Genomic DNA, 17,035 nt, shown 5'->3' on the forward strand with positions numbered 1-17,035 from the left:
AGACAGAAAAAACAACAACCCTTATTTTTAATATGTGTTTCATTCCTATTTGGGTCTTGGAATGTAAGTATGGAGACCAGCTCAGCAATAGTCACTGAGTGACCATTGGCAAATCACACTCTTTCAGGCTCAAGAGAGGGCAATGACAAAACTCCTCTGAACAATTCTTGCCAAGAAAACCCCAGGATAGTGTCGCCATAAGCTGGAAACATCTTGAAGGCACAGAAGAATAAACAACGTTATTAGTCTTGCATTACAATAAAACAAATGCAAGTGAATGTCTCAAGAACCTACTGTGACTATTTCCATTCTGTGGTGAGGCTCTGTTCCGATTAGACCGTTGCTCAAATGATGAAGATTCAACGTTTCCTGAGTAAAGTGATACCTTGTATCCAGAAGACACTGTTTTCTGCAGCCTCTTTGTCTTTTGCATGAAAATTAGGCAGCATCTTGTGGACTGAGCTGACCTTTCCTGCTGACAAAGTGTGTAAGATCATCACAGCAGGCAAAAGCTAAGAATACCTGCTTAGCAACCAGGTCTTACTGTCTTGAAAGCCAGACACTGGTCTTGCAGTCCCTGAGAGGACCAACTGGTTGGGAAATTGCAACTTCAAAAACAGAGCTGTGCTGGGCAGACCCCACAGGAATAGCAGTATATTCTGTCTGTGTGAGAGACCTGACAAGAGCAAACGCTGCTAAGAATCACACAGTATCTGTTAAAAACAAAGTGAAATACACACATACCTGCCCATTGGAGGCACCATTATATGCTGGCCTGCATGTAAGAAATAGCCTCAGTGATACTGTAGATTAGACATGCTGGGTGTTGTAGTCCAACACAGCTGGAAGGCATCAAGATTGATGAAGACATTCATCATTATCCTACCTTTGGCAGCTGAAACAGGTCCACACTTGGAGATCTTCTGCGCAAGGCTTCCAAATACAGGCAACAATGATTTGCATAATACACTAATTGACATGCTAATAATACAAATATAATTTAATACAATGGGTGACTCTTGAGATAGAGGCATCTCCCCATTCCTTTTCTCTTATACCGGGGCGGAAAAATGCCAGGATGTTTGTATAGGAAGCATGTTGTAATTATGCAGCACCTGTGAGACCCATGCAGGCAACCCTTTGGTTTGTTTGCCTGGACTGAAGACTGACCCATAAATAACTTGAACAGGCCTGGGCTACCTCTGTTTCTGAGCTGACATTTTGGTGACCTCAGACACTGTCTCTTAAAATCTAAGGGATGCTGAGCTTCTGGTTTGACTCCCAATGACAAAATAGGACAGCATGAGACTAGCTTCTTTCTCCGTGCCTCTCCGCATGCTGTTGTAGCACTTCTGTTCTGTTCCTGAGGAAGGCAGTCATAAAAGCATGTCTTTTATCCTTCAAACCATTGGAAGACTGCAAGAAATATTTGACTATTTGGCAATGTAAACTTCCTCCAAAAACCAAATATGATGAATGTACTGATTAAAAGCTATAAGCTTCTTTTACCCGGGTTCTTGTTAGAAGAGCAGGAGGAATTAGGATCTCTTGACCAAGACCAGCTTCCCCTGCCCCTGTCTTTTGATATGTTTTATTCTGTACAGTATTTATTTCTATATGGATGTTTATATATTTAGTGGGATTTTCAAGTGCTCTGAGGTTTTAAAAAGAGTAAATGAGATTTTTAAAATGTTTACGAGATATATAATTAAAATGAGGAAGTACAAAAGGGAGTTAAGATATTTTGTGACTGGCTCCCCATATCAGAAGCACGGTAGAAGTAGGTGCAAATGTTGGGCTGGACTTGAGAGATCTACATTCTAGTCCTCAGTGAACCATGAAACTCACTAGCTAATCTTGATACTGTCACTCTCTCTCAGACCAGCCTACTTCACAGGATTATTGTGGACTATAAGATCCAATGCAATTTCTGTTACTGTAGCAGAACACAAGAAACACAATCGACAAGAAAAATACACTGGTAGATAATGCCCAGCATCATGGTGGTGTTGTCCTATACAACATTACTTGAAGGTTTTGACCCTTCTATTGTCTTCATTTGTCTATGGTTGGGGATTAGTGTAATACATAATGTGTAATAAGTCGATTTCTGTTACCTGTGTGAGAAAGGGATTAGCCTCCCTCCCTTTTTCTTTTTTTGAAAAAAGTAAAAACCAAAAGCTAAAACAAAGGGGTAGTGATGGGGATCATTAAAGGAAGACAGTTTGTGTCCTATGCCTCGCAAGAGTTTGAGCACAAGACAATAATAATAATAATAATAATAATAATAATGTTTCTTTATATTTCCCGCCTCTCCCAAGGGGATTCTAAAGACAAGGGTTCGAATCTCCACTTGGCCACAAAAACCCTTGGGCAAGACATAGCCTCAGAGGATGGCAATGGCAAACCCCTTCTGAAGAAACTTGCCGTGAAACCCCTGTGATAGGTTCATCCTGAGGTTGTCGTAAGTCAGAAGTGACTTAAGGGACACACACACACACACCTGACAAGAGACACAAAGGGAGAATTGGCATTAATATAGAACTTGACACCAAGTTATCACAGGAACTGGAGAAACATCCAAGTTGAGTCTCCGCTACCCAGTATTCTTGGGACCAGAGGTGTTTTGGATTTTGGAATATCTGTATTTTCATATACATCTCAGCCTCAGGGAAAGGCAATGTCAAACCACCTCTGAACAAAGCTTGCCAAGACAACTCCATTATAGGTTGGCCTTAAGGTTGCCATAAGTTGGAAATGACTAGAAGACACACAACAATATACAGTACAACATCGTAATGAGATATCTTGGAGATGGGACCCAAATATAAACACAAAATGCATTTATATTTTATATACATCTTGTATACATAGTCTAAAAATTATTGTATACAATATTTTAAATAATTTTGTGCATGAAAGTTTGTGTATATCAAACTGTCAGAAAGCAAAGGTGTCACTATCTCAGCCACCCATGAAAAAAAGCTTTGGTTTCTGGAATTCTGGATAAGGGAGACTTAACTTGTACATATTTTGAAGTTTTTCTTATGTTTAATATAACTATTTTTGCTTCTCTTCCTGACCTCCCACCTTGTGGAGGTGTTAAGAGGGAGACGAAGCTCCAAGAGAAAACACCCAAGATACTGAGAAGAGTGGAGAACAACATCTAGGAAGAAAGGATTTTAAACTGGTGCCTTAAGCATTCAGAAAACCAATTTTGAAATAGATATTACATGTAAAATTCAATTCCCCCACCCCCACAAACTTTTAAAAATGCACTAGTGGTGGTCCAGTGCCTTTCTGCACAACTGGAAATAAGCTGCACTTTAAAGATGTCAGCAGGTTTCATAATGGATACAACATGCAGGAGTTTTGAATTTGCTCCAAGTATGAAATAGATCATACGAAGCATCCCTCATCTCATCACTTTTCATCACTTCAAAGTGCCTTGTGATCATTTCAAGGAGCTGACAAGCAGCTGCAAGACAGTCCATGGTTTAGCACCTGGGGGAAGGGAAAAGCAGTTTCCTTGTCTTGCCTTAATATCCCCAAACACACGCCCACGCATGAGTGAGTCTAAAAATTCTCACCAAATGTACAAAAAAAGGCCAAATTAATTACTACTTCTGGCTTCCTCAAGGCCACTTTCAGACTACACAATTATAGCAATATGATTCCACTTTAACTGCCACAGGTGCATCCTATGGAATCCTGGGAATTGTACTTTGATCAACAGCATCAGAGAAGCTTGCAGGCTAAGGATTCTGAATGCCTCTCCCTAAACTAGGATGGAACCATGACAATTAAAATGAAGTCATAGTGATGCAACTGGGTAGTGTAAAAGGGCCCCTGGAGCAGTGGTTTGCCTTTCCACAGTCCCACTTCCTCAAACTCATACCTTCTTAGTATCCCAGTTTGGCAGGGACAGTCCTGATTTATCTCCCGAGGTCCCACTTTTTGAGCTGCTTTTAAAATATCTCAGTTTCTCTCTCCCCTCCCAATGTTTCCCTTGGTTCTCCGCTTATGTCAGTTGCTGCAAACTGAGTTCAAAATGCAGAAGTAGTTTGCACTCACTTATCAGGAAGGAAAGGAAAGGATGAGGCAGAATCGTGCCCTTCTCAGTAGGCTCCAGCAAAAGCAAACTGCTTCAGTTTCTCCCATCATGTATTCTTCCTCACAGCTTTTATCACCTTGACCAGACCCTGATCATGTGTCCCAGTTTTCATCTGTGAAGTGCTGGAGAGTATGAAAACTAAGCAAAATTCTTGGAAATCAAAAGTGGAAGTGACTTCCAGGTTGGCTTTTTTTGCCAATTTTTTTGCCAATGTTTTGGCACTGTGATGTAAATTGGGCCCTATGTCAGTGGCTATTCTCCCCTCTCCCTGTGTTTTAGTATATGTGATTCTGGCCCAGGCTGTGTGGTTAAAAAGGCATATGTGATTTTAAGTCACACCTTAAAAAGAAATGCTGTTAACAAGACACATTCCCAAAGCTGGTGTCTCATAGAGTGACTAAGAGCGACTCTGTTTATGTTGCAAGTGAAAGCAATTCGGGTTGTGGCATGTTGCAAATTGATAATTTTTGCTGGCAGATGGAGAAAGATTTTATGAAGTCACAGCTTCAAGGCATATACCACGTCTAATGTCTAGCTGGACTGATCGGTTTACCGGGGGATATAGGTTAAATCTGAGAAACCTAATCACACTCTTGCTCTGATCAATAATGTCTGGCTAAAAAGGATGTCTCAGTACTGATTAGTAATGCTTGGCACAAACTGGGCAGACAGAATGTTGTCCTCAGCAGTGGTGACTGAATTAAATGAATTTGTCCAAACCTTTCTGGGTATCTTGCCCATGCTAAAAGAATCTTCTAGCAAGAATGGAGCCAAGCTGTTGGAACCATGAAGACTCCATAAAGCCTCACAGATCCTGGATCCTCTAGGCTGAGGGGAACAGCACCTCCAGAGAGAAAATATCCAGCTGATGCCTCAGAAAAGGATAGTGGTCCACCCCAAGTCTGCAGGAGCAAAGAAAGTGCTACTCCAAGGGTGAGCCTCCAGCTGACCCTCCTCCTTCTGATATAATTTTGATATTAAAGGGATGTGGTAGACAGGTAGCCAAGAGGGCACCTCTAATGCAGGGAACGAGCCATGCTATAAGGACTTACATGTCCATATTTGGAGATCCTACTGGCTTAGCATGAGGGAAGCCAGGACATTTAGCTGGGATAGATCAATTAATATCAGAATCTGCATAATCCCTTCACTGATAGGAGTGATGGTGGATGATAGACCTTGGGCTTATGCTTGAACTGAGACCATCAGATGCACTTGGCTCCAAGGAAGATCTCATCATGAGTGGTGGCTTCCTTAGAAGTGAATCATGGCTTAGAGGGAGACCTAAGGCAAAATGGCCTGCTATTTAGTATTGAGTGTCTGCTTTTGCTAGTGGCAGCAGCTGTGGCAGCAGCAGCAGTAATGTATACCGTAAGCAACATAAATATTGTATAAGTCTCCGTTTGTGAAATATTTGTTGCTGAGAAAAATAGTTTACCTTTTAGTCGTACCGCTAAACTTCTTTGTCTTACAAAATCTCTTCTTTTGTGTAATTAAATAACATCATTTCTGATTTTTTTCAATTAATCTGTAACCCTGTAGTTTCAGCAAATACATTTAAATGTTCTTTTATTTTTCCAATGACTAAAAAGTAGTATAAAATACTTAGGAATAAATATAACGAAATATTTAAAGGAAATGGAAGAAAAGAGTTTGGTAGCTTAAAATATTACCAAAATTATTTTTTAAATTTAGAATGCTAGCATTAAAAGTTTCAGAAACCAAAGTGAACAAATGGCAACAAATATTGAATAAATATTGAAATGGAGGGGAAAGAACCAGACTAAATAAACAACTTTGGTATAAATCACAAAAAGAGGGAGGGTTGGGCTGTCCCAATAAAAGATGATATTATGAGGCTAATCAACTGAGGTATGTGATAGAAGGTATGTTAGGTGTGGGAGATTTAGAATGGTTAGAGTTAGATACAGAGGAAGTAGATAAGTGAGTATGGAACATTTCTTTTAGGGAATTTACTAAGAAAGAAATTAAGATAATTGGAAACCCATTTATAAAAAAACATATTAGAAATATGGAATCAATATAAAAAAGAGTTGATGACAACAATTCAATAATAACACCAATAATAATGGTCTATGATTCTATGAAGGGAAATTTCCAAAGAACCTGAGAGGAATGTTAGATAAGGAGTTAAAGAAGAGGAAAGTAGATAACATGGAAAACTGGGTGGATTTAAAGATAGAGAAAGAGAGTATAAAAGAAAAACTTATGGGGATAAAAATTTCATAGTTTTATTGTATGCATTTAGAAAAATGGATTAAAAATTGGAGAAAAAGGACTGTAGAAAGAAAAAAGTACACAATTTGAACAATTAATTCAGAAAGGATGAGAAATGGAAGAAAATGAAAATTTGAAAGGAATTATTAGTAAAATTTATAAAAATAATTTCTGACTTATGGCAATCCATGGTGTTTTCTGGGGCTGAGAGTGTGTGACTCACTCCCCCCTCCTCCCAGTGGGTTGCCATTGCTGAGCAGGGAACTGAACTCTTATCTCCAGAGTCATAGTTTAACACTCAAACCATTACACTATACTGGATCTCACCTGGCAGATCAAATACTGAGAGAAGAATTCTTGGGTTCCCTCACTGTGCCTGTCTCAGTCACCTTCCCACATCTGACTCTGTACCTCAAAACAAATACACCAATTTTGGCTCAGTTTTACAGGCACCTAAATGCTATCAGAGAGAGCCAGCATGTCATAGCAGTTTGAGTTTGGACTAGAGAGTATCTCACACAGGAGGAATTTCTCTTAATTTCGAATGAAAAGGAAGTGGGGCCAGAATGCATTCACGTGAATTTGCTAGTTCAGTGAATTTACGTGAATTTGAATTGCGTTCAAACTGACTTCCCATTGCCCGAAAATAGCTTGCCATTGCCCGAAATTGCGTGTGATCACCTCTCACGCAATAACGTGAAAACCCATGATTGCGTTTGGACTGACTTCCTATTGCCCAAAATTGTGTGTGGTAGTCTATCACGCAGTAACATTAAACCCCATGATTGCGTTTGGATTGCCATTGGATTATACTTCCAATTTCCCTTGTCTGGTAAACTCCTACCAGACAAGGGAAAGACCAGGGTTTGAATCCCCGCTCAGCCATAGAAACCTACTGGGTGACCTTGGACAAGTCACACTCTCTCGGTCTCAAGGGAAAGCAAGGGTAAATGTCCTTCAACAAATTCTGCAGAGAAAACCCTGTAATAGATTTGCCTTATGGTTGCCATAAGTCAGTAATATCTTGAAGGCACACAACAAACAACAACAAATGCTATCAGAGTGACCACATACAGGATATTGCCCCAGGAATGCAAAATCCAAGACTGATAATATATCACACATTCTGTTCTGACAAGGTTTTGATAATTCTTTTTTTTTTTTTAATTTTATTTTCACAAACATACAAATTACATACATATAAACATAATACATACGTACAACAATACCAAAGAGGACAAACATCACACTGAATATTTAAACCTAAGATATAATCACTCTTTAATACTTCCATCACATCTTATGGAGCTTGGCTTCTTTAGCCTGTACAGATCCCATCGAACTAGGATATCCTATCTTTTCTTCGTACCTAACATCCTTATTACATCTAGTTCATTATACCAAGGATTATCCTTTTCATCTAAAAAGAAAAATACAGGGAATAATCTCTTGTTATATTACCTTAACATTTATCTTATTCCAGTATAATCAGTATTTTTCAGTATGTACATCTACTCAATCATTATAGGAAAAACAATATCAAAGCTATAGTTATCAAATGTCAACTAAGATATAGATCCACACACTCCCAGTTTTTATTCACCTTCTTTATATCATTCCCCTTGGTGATTTCTGTTAATATATCCATTTCCTTAACCTCTCTCAGTTTAACCATCCATTCATCTGTTTGAGGTATCTCTTTCTGTTTCCAAACTTGGGCATACATAATTCGCGCCAATGTTACCATATACAAGATAATAGAGTACATCTTCTTCACCATTGGGTTATCTATTATACACACCATATTTAACAAAAAGATACGGGGATCCAATGGGATATTTATTCTTAGAATTTTTAACATTAAACTATGTATATTCAACCAGAACTTCTTTGCCATGTCACATTTCCACCAAAGGTGGAAAAAAGAGCCCTCTTCTTTCCCACATTTCCAACATAAACTGCTAGCAGTCTTATACAGTTTATTGATTTTTTGGGGTGTCATATACCATCTATAAAATAACTTGATGTAGTTCTCTTTGTAGTTTTGACAAATTGTAAACTTTTTTGTATCTCTCCAAGACCTTTCCCAGTGATCCAATATAATAGACTCCTGGAGATCTTGTGCCCATTTAATCATGTTGTGTTTAACGGTTTCATTTTCCAAGTTCCTTCCCTTCAAAATTCTATAATATTGTGATAAATGTTTTTTCCCTTTGTCCAATAACACTTTATCTAAATCATTATTCTCTTTACTGAAACCTTTGGATTTCAAATCGTCTCTAAATCTATTAGCGATTTGAAAATATAGATACCAATCAACATCCCGACCACCAACAGCCATATCTTCTTTTTGTTTTAGGGAAATAACATCATCTGACCTCCATAAAATCAGATCCTTATATGTCAACCACGAATTCTTATAGTCCTTAGTTCTTCTAAAAAAGGCTTCTTGTGGAGATACCCATTGTGGTAGGTTAATGTAAAAGAGGGCTTTGATCTTATTCCACACAAATAGAAGGGCGTTTCTCAAATAATGATGTTTGAAACCCTGGTGTTCCTTGATTTTATCATACCATAAGTATGCGTGAATTCCAAATCTTAAGTCTCCACATTCTAAGGTCATCAGTCTATCGTTATCTACTCTTACCCAGTTTTCGATCCAACACAAACAAGCAGCATAATAATACAGTTCAAAATTGGGTAACGCACATCCTCCTTTACAAACATCATCAGTTAACAACTTCCACCTTATTCTAGCCCTTTTCCCTTCCCAAAGAAACTTAGATAACTCTTTCGAAGGTTTTGATAATTCTGATGCAGATCAGAGAGGGATAGGGGAGAAGGTAAGGAGAGGCACACATTCTTTAAGATATGATAGAGATGAATGGAAAAAACATCCAGAGACGTGCTACATTAGTGCTATTCAAGGTGGTGGAACTTCAATTGATGCTGGAACCTAGAGAGTTTGCAGGGAAAAAAAAATACCTGTTGTAGTAAATGGGCACAAATATGGTGCTGCTTCCTGCACATTGAGGGGGCAAAACCCTGTCGATCTCCTGTATCAGACAGCCTGAGACTGTGCTACATTATCTCCTTTGCAGCTACCACAGCTTTCACTAAGAGGAGTGCTTCATTCCAGTGGCTGCAGAAACTAAAGCAAGGCTAAGAAACAGGTTGTCAGCCCACAGCTCCCATGCTGGGAGGTGTAATCCAATGAGAGTTGGTGGGCTATGCATCCTACTGGTGTAACCTGAGTCCTGATTCTATGGCTGGTTATAGAGAGGTCAAAGCACATTACTCTCAAGGTCAAGAAAGAGCACAAAATGGCAGACCAGAAAGGGAACAGTGGGATTGGGATCCAACCATTCTTCCTTATGCATGCATAGTCACTTAGGTTGTGTACACAGCTTGGAAAAAATACCACTTTGGATGATAGCCTCCAGGTTCCCCAGTCAGCATGGGCATTGGCGGTGCTGGCTACAGGAATCTAGAAGCTGCAGTCCCAAAAATATGTATTTTCCCAGCTTTGCATCTGTGTTACCACCGGTTCCCTTGGCACTAACCTCAAAGCATCCCTCACCATGAAATTTCCACTCTGGCTATAGTCAGATAAGCCAAATCCTTTTGCCCCTGTTAAAATGATTGATTAGAGAAGGCTACTACTTTGAGGCAATTTTCCCAGGTAGGTGTAAAGCAAACTCACTTGCTTGGACAAGGAAGAAAACTGGAAGGACAAAATAAAATGCTTTCATTTTTCAGAACAACTTATTTAACATCTTCCATGAATAACAGCCATGACTTGGCAAAGCCAGACCTTACATCCCTATGACAAGAAACTGATTTGAAAGAAACTGATTGTTGAGTCCACCCACACAAAGGACTTAAAAGTGAAATGTGTTGTCAGAGGAAATGCCACCTAGAACTGGCTGAGAAATGCCAGCTATAAATCAATACAGCTGCCTTCCTTGACTTATGGGCTCTGTGCAGAATGCCTGGTCTCGAAAACTGGAATACACTTATTTCATTAATTAAATACAAACAAGCACAGAATACAGTATCTCTGATGCAGATTTTATTTGACTAAATGTGCAAATTCTCTGATATCTTCAATATCCTCTTATTTAATCCAACAGATTTCAACAGTCCTGATGCACAGTTTTATGTCTCTGCAGAAATTAAAGTTACCATTTAAAAATTTCCGTTATAGGCTGCATCTCTGTACAAACATACTTGTGAATAAGCCCCTTTTAACTTCTTTCAGAATATATGCACAAGAGTTGAACTAGGACTCTGGGAGACCAGAGTTCAAATCCTGGCTCCACCATAGAAACACACTGGATGAACTTTGATACATCACAGGCTCTCAGCCTTAGAGGAACGCAATGGTAATCCTCTGCTGAATGCCCATAACAAAGATATGCATAAAATTATGCTCTTGTTAATTAGCTATAAATAACTAACTCACTGTTGGTTATAAATAACCAACTCAACGACCCCCTGCGCTGTTTTGATAACAGACATATTGGCAAGATGCAAAACAAACATAAACCCTGTATTAGTACAAGATAGCACCATAGCAAATAATTGGAACAATGCTGCTAGTTTAAAGAATGGTTAAGTAGCATGCTGGCTATTTTCAAAATATACATAAAGCCTAATGCATAAGGCACCTTCTGCTGTGATTTTTTTTTCTATACAGATGGTATTTCTGCATGTGAATGACCACAAGTCAGTTGCCCATTTCTATTTCATCACAGAAACTTGACAAAAGTAGTACAATCCCAGCAAAGTTATTGTTGCCTATATTCCAAAGTAATCACTAGAGGGACCCAGTAAACATCCCAGTTCACAGCAAGCAATTAAGATGTTTATCTGCTGTCTTAATTCCAATGTGTTTTATCTTTTGGATTCATTTCACACAAAAAATCTACATGAGGTCTGTATGAGCCCCTGCCCTCAAACTGTCCCAATATGAGAGCCGCCTTGGGCCCTTTTCTGGAAAAAGGCAGCATACAAATAAAATGAAATAAATAATAGTAAGGGATATTCCTTCTTTATCTTCTGTGGTCCCCCTTCTTCAGTTGCTTTTAAAATGTCCAAGTTTCTCTCTCATCCTCCCACTTTCTCCTTTTGTCTTCAGCTTACGTCAATTGATGTAGTCTGCACCCAATTAACTCAGCAGGAAGAAGAAGATTGCCCTTCCCAATAGACTCAGGCAAAAACAAACTGCTGTATCTGCTCTTGCATGGCTGTTCGTTCACATTTAATAACTTTTACTATCTTGAACACACTCCAGCGTTGACTGGCTATACCTGTCCTAGTTTTCATCTATGAAATGGAAGGTATGTGAACATTGTAATCTGATGTGTTTTATTATACTGGATCTATACGGTTCACACTGCTTAGATATTTCTTATAGGCTGGGAGGTATATCCTATAAATGTGATAAAATAAAATAAAAACAATCCAAGGGAAATGCCTCTTGTATTTTTTTAAAACATCAAGATACATGCAAGTACTAATGAAAATATTGCTTATCTTAAGGTCTTGTATCTACCAAACTAACTCCAACATGGTGATGCTCACAACAGAAATCACCTACTTAAGCCCCCTTGCCCCTAAAGACTGGTTCCAGATGGTTTCCCAGTGCTGTGTATCCCATTTTGGCGGTGCAAGGGAGATCCTATTTCTGCTAGATCGTGACAGTGGCAATACAATCTTTGGATGCTGCCTGGTATTAGGACAAGATAATTGACACAATTTAATCTTTTCTCAGTCACTGGGAATTTTAAAAAATATACAAATATACCTCCATTAATGATGTATATATATTGCTGGGCATTACGCCTTTAACAAACAAACAAAAAAAGGTACCGTATTTTCCGGCATATAAGACGACTGGGCGTATAAGACGACCCCCAACTTTTCCAGTTAAAATATAGAGTTTGGGATATACTCGCCGCATAAGACTACCCCTCTTCCAATGCACACCAAATAAAAATTTAAAAAATCAGATTTGATTTCAATATGGTAATTTAAATTCAAATGCTTATGACATGCAGGTACTTAGCAGGAAAACTTGTTGTATGCAAAGCCTGCTTGAATTGGTCAGCTCTCCCTGCCTGGCCAGCCCTCCCTATCTCCAAGATTTTATTCTACCATACTTGTACAGTGCCTCCCTTCCTGCTTTCATATGGTCACCACATACGGAGGGGATGTGGCCACGGCCATTTTGAGCTCCCCTCACCATATGCAGCAACCGTAGATTCTCCAGTCCAGCTCGGAAGTTTCAGCACCTGCCCTAGAAGACGACATCCGGCCTATAAGATGACCCCCGACTTTTGAGAAGATTTTCCTGGGTTAAAAAGTAGTCTTATATGCCAGAAAATACAGTACCAAAGGTATAAAAATGTGGAAAGAATAAAGATAGGTTCATACACCACAAAAAAGAAGACAACTTCCACAAGTTTCTACACTGTTACAGCAGTTCAATCCCACATTAATTACCATGGCTCTGTCCAGTGGCATCTTGGGATTTGTAATATGATGAGGTAGATAGACTCCCCTACAGGGTATGTCGAGTATAGTAAACTAGTCCAGAGGCTCCCAGGATTCCACAGGAACATGCTTTTTAGGCATGCATCTACTTTCCCCCATTAACCAAACAAGCAGGAATTTGTTCTGCTTGTAACATTTGATGTGGTTCTCAAATGCATTTAACTGGCCTTAGACTGTGCCTCTCTTCCCCTTGATTTAGAGCAGCCTTCTGCAAAATGGTACTCTCCAGGGATGGACCAACTCTTACCATCCCAGTCTTTGCTAGTGCTGGCAGGAAATGATGGACTTTGGAATCCAACATAGAGTGCCAGGCAGATCTTAGAGCCTCTTGTGTGAACATTGGGGAGACAGAAACTCTTCCATGCACAAGGATTTCACTTCAGTGGAAGTCATCATGGCACAGCCAAAAGGGAAGTGTCTGTGGCATATTGTTCTACTGAAGTGGAAATCAGAAAAAGGCTGGTCTGACACAGAACAGACACAGGCTGTCCTTGGAATAATTGCTTGTGGCGGGGGAGATGCCCTCCATAATGATAACATGTAAATATTATTACACTGGGAAACACCCATCCCTTTTAATAGGAGATATATTCTAAAAACATTGCTTATTTATGGTCTTCTTATTAACCATTCTGCTTTCTGGCATTGATTTACTAATCCTAATTATAAAACATAACTCACTTCTTGCAACACCAAGTCAATTTGTCATTCTCTGTGTGTTATATAAGAGGGGAAGATTTGTATATAAACAATTTCTTTCTTATAATTGCTACACCCATATAATTCTTTAATTATACAAATGAATTCAAAATAATTAATTTAATAATGAAGGTTAATGTAAAAGCAGTCAGAATAAATATCAGTTTTCTATGGCCCTATCTGCATTGCAGAAATAATCCAGTTTGACACCACTTTAACTTCCATGGCTCAGTGCTAGGAAATGCAGCCTGTGTCTTCCTCCCTGCCCCCACTGAATCTTTTTTTCAGTGGAGAATATAAGAAACCAAAGCAAAATAATCTGAAAGTACTATCAATCCTAGTTACTTGAATATGTGCCGAGCAGCAAGGCCCATTTTTCTACAATTATATCTAACAGAAGAAGCAGGGGAAAAACACAAAGGTGTTTCTTTGCCAAAATATACCGTTGTCTACCTCTTAACCTGAAAACTACAAAAAGAAATGTATTTATTATATGTTTTGTTAAGGAATACTGACAGTCTGTGAAATTTATTTTGTTTTGATGAATTTTAATATATATATATATATATATATATATATATATATATATATAGTCTAGGTCCAGAGCTTCAGGCTTGGAAAAGTTGTGGCCAAGCTGGCTGAGGGACTCTAGCAGTTGTTGTCCCCAAATTTAATTTTCCAAGCTTGGTCTAAGCCAGAGGTTGGAAGGTGTGTATCCTGGGCTTCATGTGCCCCCTGAGGCCATTCTGAAGCCCCAAGAAGACTCCAAGCTTTCCCAAATACCCCTAAAGGACATGGGATAAGGTCAATTTTACCACATCTTTGCGGCCTCCTTAGCATTTTAAGGTCGGGGAGGCTTTTTTAAAAATAGAAAATAAAACAGAAACGTCCAGGTCTTTTTAAAGGTCTCTCATGAGCCTAAAATAATCCAGGTGGTCCAAAGGTGAGAGATTGGTAAAGACTGTGGCCTTCCAAGGTCCCCCATGGGGTGAGTGCATCCCCAGGCCAGGACACTCACCCACTCCATAGTCCTCTAGACCATCTGTGTCCAGAATTAGAAACAAGCCTTTTCTCTTGTTCTCACATTAATGGGCACACACATTTCTTCTCCCTATAGGCTTCCCATATCTCAATTTCAACATGGAGTCTTAGGGTTTGGCCCACTTCTTCACTTTTCAGGGAAAAGGGACAAAACCTCAGGGCATGCCATGGGCTACAGGCCTTTGCTCCTGCAGGCATGTGAGCCTTGTGTTATAAGGGACCCACTTTGAGTGCAATATTAGGAGAAAGGTGGTGTGTGTGTGTGTGTGTGTATAGAATCATAGAACCATAGAGTTGGAAGAGACCACAAGGCCATCCAGTCCAACCCCCTGCCATGTAGGAAATCCAAATCAAAGCATCCCCGACAGATGGCCATCCAGCCTCTGCTTAAAGACCTCCAAGGGAGGAGACTTCACTACACTCCAAGGGAGTGTGTTCCACTGTCAAACAGCCCTTACTCTCAGGAAGTTCCTCCTAATGTTGAGGTGGAATCTCTTTTCCTGTAGCTTGCATCCATTGTTCCGGGTCCTGTTCTCTGGAGCAGCAGAGGCCCGTGTAGATTTGTTGTTGTGTGCCTTCAAGTTGTTTCTAACCTATGATCACCCTAAGGCATGGGGTCATCTTGGTAAGATTTATTCAGAAGAGGTTTGCCATTGCACTCTCCTGAGTCTGAGAGGAGGTGACTTGCCCAAGGTCACTAAGCAGGTTTCATGGCCAAGTGGGGAATCGAATTCTAGTCTCCAGAGTCATAGTCCAACACTCAAACCATTGCACCTCTCTCTACACACACACACACACACACACACACTGCCAGCATAGTGGTTTGAACACTGGACCATGATTCAGATCAGGGTTCAATTTCTGTTCGGCTCCAGAAAACCCCATGATATGTTCGCCTTAGGGTTGTCATAAGCTGGACATGACTTAAAGTCACACAACAGTAACAACATATATAAAACAAAACAATTTTTGGTCATTTTTAAATCACTTATATGACCAGCAGATAGAACATGGCCTTCTCCATTATAGGAACATCTGTACACATTGGAAACATTGCTTTGCTGGAATTCTGTTCCAAAAATTTCCCAGCGAGCGTAACCAAAAAAAACAGGACAAACTTAGGAAACTTATTGAAATTTCATAGAGGGGGAAAGTGTTTTTTTTAAAAAAACAATTAAAGACAGTAGAATCAACAGTTTCTTCCATTCCTAGCTCAATCAGACAATTCCAGCAAACAATGGATCATTAACTAAATAGACACATTGAATCATTTCCATTCAACAAAAGACCTACACAGAGAACTTTATTGCAGTGGCCCTGGAACAGGCCTGTAGTGTTCCAAAAGGGAAAGTTGTGGGGATGCTTGGTGGCAGGAAACGCATTTTACCGCACAGTGGAATGCTGCCACCGCTGCCAAGCGTCCCCATCCCGTTCCAGATGCGTTTCAGAGGGGGCGATTTCCGGGAACACTTGAGAAGTGTTCCCAGAAATGGCCCCCTGGGGAACACATCCAGAATGGGATGGGGACGCTCATCAGCAGCGTTCCTGCTACGTGGTAAAAGGCGTTCCCTGCCGCCGAGCGTCCGCACAATGTTCCATTTTGTAATGCTACAGGCCTGTTCCAGGGCCACTGCAATAAAATTAAGAGATTAACATGTAAATCACTTCCTCTGAACCAAGGGTCACACAGTATATATACCCCACTCTCTTCCATGCCAGCATTCTCTGAAGATGCCAACCTCAGATGCTGGTGAAACGTCAGGAATAAACTCTTCCAGAACACGGCCACATAGCCTGAAACCCTGCCCCGGTCAGTCAGACAGGTTCTCTCAGTATCCACCTTGCTTTGTTTATTCTTACTATTTTTAAATTCTTCCTCCCATAAACTCTTCTTTCAGATTGTAACCTTCCTAGCTCCATTGCTTTGCTTGTTTTACTTATTCCCTAGTCCCTACTTAGCTGCTTCCAGTTTGTGTAATAATATGACTCCTGAATTCCACTTGCGCCAAAGACATCATCACACGAATTTATGACATTTCTACCTCAAAAGCATTTGTGTGCTCAAGCAACTAAAAACTGTAAAACCCACAGTTTATAAAAAAACAAACATAAATATAACAAACAGCCACAAAGCAACTGAAAACTATGAAACCCAGTTTATAAAAAAATGAACATAAAACAACCAAAAACTATATAAAAACCAAATTTTTATATATATATATATATATATATATATATATATATATATATGGAATGCAGCTAAAACATCTTTTAAAAAACAACTTTTTTTTACAAGAGAGAGCTCAGCCTTGCTCAAAATGTGTCAACTAAGGACAAAACTAGATGAGATGCAAGAGGTCTATAAATGGATCTCATGGTATTCAA

At 39.5% G+C, this 17,035-nt stretch overlaps 1 long non-coding RNA gene across 2 annotated transcripts in view; it reads right to left on the reverse strand.

Annotated features, from left to right (window-relative positions):
- The window catches only part of LOC149313798 (uncharacterized), a 40,561-nt gene that overhangs the window by 12,413 nt on the left and 11,113 nt on the right, over positions 1-17,035 (reverse strand). The window contains exon 1 of one of the 2 annotated variants that reach the window (XR_016280861.1): positions 295-894. The exons of the other annotated variant lie outside the window; for it this stretch is intronic. This is a non-coding gene — a long non-coding RNA (uncharacterized LOC149313798). Of the gene's footprint in view, positions 1-294; positions 895-17,035 lie in introns of those variants that run through there. 2 annotated transcript variants of the gene reach the window in all.

Source organism: Sceloporus occidentalis, unplaced genomic scaffold (genome assembly GCF_023333645.1).
Source record: "Sceloporus occidentalis isolate IW3139 unplaced genomic scaffold, rSceOcc1.0.p SCAF_4, whole genome shotgun sequence".
In the NCBI taxonomy this organism is placed as follows: domain Eukaryota; kingdom Metazoa; phylum Chordata; class Lepidosauria; order Squamata; family Phrynosomatidae; genus Sceloporus; species Sceloporus occidentalis.